Source organism: Triticum dicoccoides, chromosome 4B, assembly GCF_002162155.2.
Source record: "Triticum dicoccoides isolate Atlit2015 ecotype Zavitan chromosome 4B, WEW_v2.0, whole genome shotgun sequence".
Classification (NCBI taxonomy): Eukaryota; Viridiplantae; Streptophyta; class Magnoliopsida; order Poales; family Poaceae; genus Triticum; species Triticum dicoccoides.
Genome location: NC_041387.1, coordinates 86,062,744 through 86,069,564, shown reverse-complemented (window position 1 = coordinate 86,069,564; position 6,821 = coordinate 86,062,744).

The window sequence follows — 6,821 nt, the reverse complement described above, 5'->3', positions numbered from 1 at the left end:
CTTTACAGGAGGAGGCGAGGAGCAAAATACAGACAAAAAAGATAATTCAGTTCAGTTCCCGGGCTCATCTACATCCGTTGAACATTAAAAAAAGATCCTTTTTGGTGGTGCAAAATGCTCAAATGCGAGATTTTTGTGATATTTGGACATTTGCGGAGCTCGTGGCAGAGAAAAGACAAAATCAGGTGTGAACTGTGTTGTTTCCAAAAGCTTGTTAGCATCCGAAATCTATCCATTTTGCCACAATCTCCTTGAACGTCCAAACTTCATCAAATTTTGCATGGGCATCACATATATGAGCATCTTGCACCATTAAAAAAAGAGTTTTTTGAAATTCCTTCCTATTTAAAACAATTTTATTGTTCACAGTCGGGCTCATTGAGCCCAGAAGCAGAATAGCGGGGGTTTTGTGTGAAGCATGAGAAATTGAGAAGGGTTCGTGTAGGTGCTACCTTTCGCATGTGTCCGAGTCTGTACAGGCGAGGTGACCAACTTGCTGACTGAGCCTATCTCTCATTTTAAGTGGCAATCCCGCATCACTTGATCACAGTACTGTTAGTATGATGAGGCAGCGGGTAGTTTCTTTTTTATTTTTTTGAGCAAAAAGCAGCGGGCAGGTGGAATGTTAAAACTACTCCCTCCGTTCCATACTATGGGATGTAGGGAATACTCACTCCGTTCAGAAATATTTTTCATCGAAATGGATAAAAAAGGTGCATCTAGACGTATTTTAGTTTGAGATACATCTCTATTTATTCATTTCGATGATAATTATTTTCGGACGGAGGGAGTACTAGTTTGCAAGCATTGAACTCTTGTTTTTTTTTTCCTTTGACAGGAGGCCGAATTGACAGGGGCCCGTGGTGCCACTGTACATATATGCATGCAATGCTGTATTTTGTGGTGTACATATCCCAAACTAAAATTATCGCAAGGCCCAAGACGAACAAACCTGCAAGGCCACAACTCCTCACTCCGCACAGCGTGCTACGCTTGGTACAGATTGTTTGGATTGATCATAGTCCAGATTTCCTTTTTTTTTTGCGGGGACATACTCCAGATTTCCTACTTAGCAGCCTACGGGCAGGTTGTAACCGAATAATAGTTCGTTAAATAAATCCCCACTTTGATGCACAAAAAGAAACCCCAAACTCCACACGCTGCTGCAACCTACTTCATGTAAAGCATCGCAACTAGGAGTACTTTACCTACCGAACGTGTGAACGATGCAACTATGGCTGGTTTTGAGTTTCTGTTTCAAAAATATTTCTGATTTTAGTTTTCATTTTAATCACAGGACCAAAATTATCACTTGAATTTGATTGAGATCCAATCCAACTTTTTTAACCCAAAAGGTTATTTGAAAATTATATGAGATTGTGTGTATTACCATAACTGTTGACGTATTTTGACCGAAATGCCTGCATGTACCGAAATAAATTAAATTTATGGAAGTTTAGATGATATATTACACCCAAAATTGAAAATCATGGCACAAAGTGCTTAGACTACAAAAGGTGAATTTATAACTCTCTGCATGCACAATGCGTATCACAGCCGTTGCTCCTGCCTATCAATCTAAGGGCGTCTTCAATGCCGATCCTCAAATCGGAGTCACTATCTGTCCACAGACACGGGAGCCGGCCATCCAACACAGTGCCATAAATGTCCATGGGCATTTCAAATGTCACTTGGACAAACAACACATTTCATGCACATGACGATTTTCATTTAAACAAAAGCGAACATGACTTCTTTTTTTTACATAAGTTATCCTAGTCTAAATCTTCGCCGACCATGCAGACGGCTGTATTCCACGTCCTATTCTTTCCCAAGTCCGGCGAGGAAGACCAGGACATAGGACACAAACGTGCCCACGTCTGTCTCCCATGTCCTACTCCTCGTGGGGGTCCGTTGCCTGGAGGTGGAGGTGAGATCCATGATGGACATGGACGGGCCAGCCCTGTGGTCGTTGCTGCCCATGCGATCTCCATTGTTTGCAAGGTTGTGTGCGCAGCAGGAGAAGCTCTTGCCTGCAAATATACCATCAATGGGCATGAGTTTAGCATGGAGAGTACTATCTTTGTGATGGTATCTATCCTCCGGGAGCGACATTTGTCAAGACCATCTCTGATCCAATAGCTAGCCAAAACAATTTACTTTGCTACAGACAAGAAGGTGCTAGAAATGATGTTGAGAGGGCATTTCAAGTCCTCCAAGCCCGTTGCAATTGTTCATGGACCTACTAAATGATTGGATGGAGAGACAGTGTGTGTGGTAATGACAACTTATGCGATCATGCAAAACATGATTGTGACAGATGATGATAAGACAGATTCACCAAGGTCTAGATTTTCAACAAATGGGTGTTCTTGCCTATCTTCCATAGCAGAAACTGAAGGCATTTGCGCAATTTCTTCAAATGTGTCATTAGATTCGCATTCGAGGAACTCAGGCACGACTTCGGAATTATATGATTGAGCATTTGTGGGTGTCTCATGTGAACAATTAGAACATGTGTCCGAATAAATTGAATTCAAATTTGGACCATTTTATTTCAAAAATTTATGTTTGGATTGTAATATTTATATTTGAATTGTTGTTCCATTGGAATATTTATCTTTGAGTTATTGATGTACTATGTTACTTAGCTTTGATTATTTTCATTGTTAGGAGTAGGAAAAGAAAGGAGGGGATGAATATTTGAGGATAGGGTTGGATATCAGTCGCTTGGCCACGGCGTCCGTAAAAATGATCCGCATTAGGGTATATCCAACGCGAATCACCAAAGCGTCCACGAATGTCCATAGCCATCCGTCGAGACACATTTAATCATCCAAAATTGGTCACCAAATCGGTTTGGACCCGTCGACGTTCAAAATCCCACATATTGTCCCCAAATCGGGAGGGGGTTATAGGGTAGTTTGGGGTTATAGGGGAGTTTGGGTGGTCCGTCCTGCCCACTATCAGTTGGACTATGTCTGCTGACAACTCATGTTCACCTGAGCCACTGCGAATCACAACCGACAATCCAAAATTGAGGGATGTCGTTTGGTCGATCCGCCTGACCAGCTATACACAGAAACGTCCAAACGTGTTCGCGGACATTTGTTCACCTGACCCTTAGTGAGTCTTTCATTTATTTATTTTTACCTTTTTTACGGGGAAAATCTATCATTTATTGATGGTGATTTTGTTTCTTTCATAAGACCCTCAGGTGTAGGGAGGTCTAGGTACTTTTGTTTAAGGGTGAGGGTAGATCTCAATCATCTCAGTCAAGTAACAAAACATATAAGAAAAGAAACAAAAGAGTTTGAAAAAAATTTACACGGGTCTCTACGTTTTTTTCTAAAAAAGGAGGATGACCCCCGGCCTCTGTATCTGGGAGATGCATACGACCACTTTATTGATTATTCTCGAGGACCTTACAAAGTATTACAACAATGAGCTTGAATCCACCATCTTGACAACACATGCCGCTACTCCTATCCAAAATGATGAAGGGGTGCTAGCTGGGCCACTACCCAAACCACTCACCTAAGCCTAACATTAAAAGCTAGAAACCGAAACATATTCGGAAGCCCCAGCCGAGCCACATACCGTGTCTGGGGCACAATCCGATCAGACGCACTCGTGTGTCGTCGCCACCATCTTCCACATGCCCGTCTTCAGATCATATTGAGGCTTCTACCTTGTCTGGCCACTCTGCCATCGACGTCACCATGAGGCCAGACAGCAACCTCCTCCTGCGCGAGTCCATCTCCGCGCATTGGGCGGCGAGCCTCCACAGCGCCATGCCGCCGATCTTCGCCGCCATTAATGAGTGAGATGAAGTACCGCTCCACCACGACATGTACAGGGTGAGGGAGGGCGAGGTCCCCATCGGAGACACGGCGGAAGAGAAGCACCGCAGCCTTGAGACACTGCCCGGAGCTGCGACGCAGCAGATCAGGCGGGCCGCCACTAGGAACCAGATAAGCTCGCCATGCAGACCCAGCATCCCCATGCCCAAGTCGGCGCCTTCAAGAAGGTGACGACGCTGTGGCGCCGCCGCCGCTTAGCCACCGGGGCTAGGGTTTTCACCCGGGCGCAGGAGAAGGGGGGAGGCAGGGAAGGTTTAGCCTCGGCGCCGCCACCAAGAAGGGAATGGCGTCCGGGACGCCATCGACGCCGTGACCGCCACCGGCGGCCAAGGGTTTCCCCCGGCCAAGCACCCTGCCGCCACCTCCGAACCAGCCACAACATCCGCAGGCGCGAGTACGCCGGAGATCCAGGCCGGCCGGAGGTCATGCATCACGAGCGGACCCGGATCGCCTCCAATCTGACGCGGGGAGCCCGGGGCCTCCCCGTGCCAAGACCTGCGCCCACCGGACCTCGCTGCCCGCGCAGCCGAGGGGAACCGGCCTACCTCACCGACGATCACTCCCCGCCGCCGGGGAAGCGCCGTCCGCACCAGCGAGGCCGCCGCCTCAGATCCGGACTCGCACCACCGAAAGGGAGCGATCTCGCCCCGCCGCCACCATCCCGGGAGCCGGCGCCGGCTTCGCCGGCCGTTCCTCCGGTGGCGGCGAGGTTGGGATGAAGATGGGAAGTGATGAGGACATGACTACCTTGGATACGAACAAAAATATTGCATACATGCATATTTGTTAGGTGATTTCTAGTGCAAACTATTCAATGATCTATTTATATTATCCAGAACAAAAATACTTCACACACTTTTGTGTTTTGTCTAATTGCAGGTGTATGGGACATTTGTACAATTCACATATGAAGATAAGGGAGAAAGAGATGTTTAAGTGCTGTTCAAAAAGTTCTCTCACGTCACTTTTGGGCCAAGAGAAGATAGAGTCCAAGTCTCTCACGTTCTGGATTCAGATTCGGACTGCACAGACATACCTGACTCAAAACGCCAACAACTTTTTCATACGGACTCCAAATTGGGTGATTCTTTTTTGTTGGAATCTAGATTTTGTGCTCTTTCCAGCCCAACTGGGTTCACCTTCAAATTCGTCCGGAGCATTGAGATATCGACAAAACAATCAGACGCTGCAGCAGAATCCGAGTTAAACAACAAGTCCAAAGGTGTTGCATCACCTCCGCTTGGGCCCATGAGCCTTGTACGACCTAGGGTTGGTTTTAGGATGCCTTGGGACGTTCTCCCACCTCCTTGGCCGCCACCCCTTCCTCATATATAAGTAGATCCATCTAGTAGCTTTTTTCTTGGGATTTGTTTAGTTAAAAGTTAGCCATTGCAACTTCGTATACTTCGTTTGTGTCCAACGACCAGACCAAGACCGCTTACGGATCCCCACCTTTATTAATACTTCATATATATTCGCAATATTCAGATTGCTTTATTATATTCTTGCTTGTTCTTCGATTGCTTGCAGGAATAGACCTTTGTGGTCAGGTTGATCGTGCTCCGGCGTGGTCAATAACCTCTCGGAGTTGGTTTAGCGATTGCTAAGGCGCAACGTCATGCACGTTTGTAGTCGGATCATCAAAGTCGTCTCTACCAAATCGATAGTTATCATCTCATCGAAAGATTGGGACACCCCGCCTCTATCAAGTGGTATCAGTTTTCAGGTTGCTCGGTGAGAATTTCCAATTATCCCTAGATTCGATTTTTTTTCTTACCTATTGTCCAAGAAAAAGCCACAAAAAAATTAGATCTATTCATCTTTTGTCCAAGCCAGTCCAAGCCTTTGCAATTTTCTTTTCATTGTTTGCATTATTGAATTGTGGTTGCATCGCCATGTCGAGTTGCTGGTCTTAGTGTCCGGTTCCTTTAGAGTTTCGAGTTCTGTTCACATTAGTCACGCCGCCGCTGCATCATTATCCCTTCCGTTGTCCACCATCCCATCCATCAATTTCCACCACGTGCTACCCATCGTTCATTGTCATAATCATAGTTGAGATCGTTCACATCTTCACTTGATCCAATCTGCATCTTATCTAGTTTATTTTGGAAAGAGTGAGAAAAAAAGACGGAGAAAAAAAAGCGAGAAAAAAAAGAGAAAAAAAGAAAGGAAAAAAAGAGAGAAATAAAAAGAAAAAAATGAGGGGAAAAGAGAGAAGAAAAAAAACAAATTCCGGATCTATCTAGACTCAATCTCGTAGTTGATTTCGGATTGAAATCTGTTTTGCGCACTGTTCAGTAAAACAGGTGTATCTCCCTCATACGACGTCCGTTTTGGCTCCGTGAGTACTCAAATTAAAGCTAGAGACGAGCCACATCTAAATAGTTGCAGAAGCTAGTTCATTATTTGGCACCTCAAAATCGGCTTCTAAATAGGTCTTTTTGCCCTCCAAAGTTCGTGAACATAGTTTGTTCTAGTTTTTCAGGCCAGATTTATAATACTTTGACTCCTCATATCAATTTGGAATTGAGTGATTCTTTTTGCATTAGAAAGCTTGAGTTAGTAGCAAACTTTTCAAGAGGAAAGTTGGAGAGACAGTTGTTATATATCCTGCTTGGCAGTTGTTATTCATTATTATCTTTATTGCCGTTGTGCTCTTCACTTATATCTTGCTGTCCAGAGCTACGTATCCTTCATTGATGCTAGTTGTGCTATGCCGTGACCTCATTAGTGTTCTAGGCTCGCGTCTCTAGTCCGGTCTAGCCTAGGACCAGCACAGTACCGTCGTTGAGCGTTTATTCAACATTGCATCTTTGAATTGATTATTGCTAATCTTTTGCTATCATATATAGCCAACCCAGCTCCACATATTTCTACACCGTGTATACGTACGTTTCCCTGTCAATCGCTTTACTCAATCTTAGGAGTTAATTGACACCGCTGGTTGCCAATCACCGC